Source organism: Nestor notabilis, unplaced genomic scaffold, assembly GCF_000696875.1.
Source record: "Nestor notabilis isolate BGI_N333 unplaced genomic scaffold, ASM69687v1 scaffold5129, whole genome shotgun sequence".
NCBI lineage: Eukaryota > Metazoa > Chordata > Aves > Psittaciformes > Psittacidae > Nestor > Nestor notabilis.
This window is the reverse complement of record NW_009942285.1, coordinates 96,487-97,754: the sequence shown is the minus strand read 5'-3', so window position 1 is coordinate 97,754 and position 1,268 is coordinate 96,487. Positions and strand designations below refer to the sequence as shown.

At 44.0% G+C, this 1,268-nt stretch overlaps 1 protein-coding gene across 1 annotated transcript in view; it reads left to right on the top strand.

Moving 5' to 3' along the window:
- TIMP3 (TIMP metallopeptidase inhibitor 3) overlaps positions 1–1,268 on the top strand; it is a 35,295-nt gene that overhangs the window by 27,976 nt on the left and 6,051 nt on the right. The gene's annotated exons all lie outside the window — the stretch shown is intronic.

The window sequence follows — 1,268 nt, the reverse complement described above, 5'->3', positions numbered from 1 at the left end:
GCTCTTCCAGTAGAGTGAAATGCTTGTGCTTTGAGTAAGAGGGCATGAGGTGCTGGGCTTCCTAATTTCCTTAATCTTAAAAATGTCTTTTTAAGATTCAAAAGGAAATACATACTTGTTGATTAACTTTTTTTTGTGAAAAAGGCAACTGGTTATGTTGGCAACAGTGAGACAATGCTCTCTTTTTCGTTTTTTTGTTTTTTTGTTTTTTTTTTTTGTTGCTTTTTATTTTTTGGTGGCTGTCCCTGGTTTCATCAGGTTTGCAGCACTAGGTGCTGTTCTTGTCCAGTTTTGTCACTCTCCAGCTCAGCAAGTGTACACCACTTCACAAAACAACTCAATGTCCACATGCTGCAGTGGCTTCATCAACCTTTTTTTTTTTTTTTTTCCCCCAGCATATCCAGGACTCCTACTTTCCCTCCTACTTGGTTGCAAGAGTTTGGCACTTCCTGTCTGACATGACCATGAACAGGGTCCAGTGGTGATCTAGAATAACAGTAGTCCCCAAAAATGAATTGCTACCCTTTATGAATCATAACGCCTCTCTTCTAACTAATGATGCAGCCTGCCCCATTGTCAGCCAGTGAGCTGTAGTGTCAGAGATTTTTGGAACAGCATTAAGCATTCCTCCTCTGACCTAGGAGCCTATAGCAGTGTCCTGGGTACGAACTGAAAAGGTTTCCATGTGTCTGGTGGCATGGGGAGGGGGCATAAACCCAGGCAAGCATGTTGAATGGAGCAGCAGCCACTCCACTGTCAATAGACACCATCATGTCAATGTTTAAATAAGATGCCTGAGCTTATCCTGGCTGTTTTAATTGGGTTGTTCTGCAGCACAGGGCCTGGGTGTTTACAGCAGGTACCACAGTAATCTCCAATGTTCTTGTGCTGAGACCACAGGAGAACCTTCTTTTGCAGGACCGGTTCCATAGTGTTTTGTTAGGAAGCTATGTGTCCGACAAAAGCAGGGGAACTCGTGTTGATCAGGCTGTCTCTATGCCTGCTATGGAGATGGTGGGCTGGTGAGATGTTATATCGCACATTTAACTGTGACCTTTGGCAGGAAGGAACCTGAAGCAGTCAAAGTGCTCAGTAGAACCAGAATGTCCGGAGGACATAGTTCTTGATAAACAAACAAACCAGGTGTCTTCTTTGAAACCCTGCTGTCTTTCTGCTGAGCTTAGAGACCAGTATAAAGAGAGATTCAGCTCCATACAGTGAGGGAGCTCAGAATGACACAGCAAATCTCTCCCTTGCTTGCCCAATGA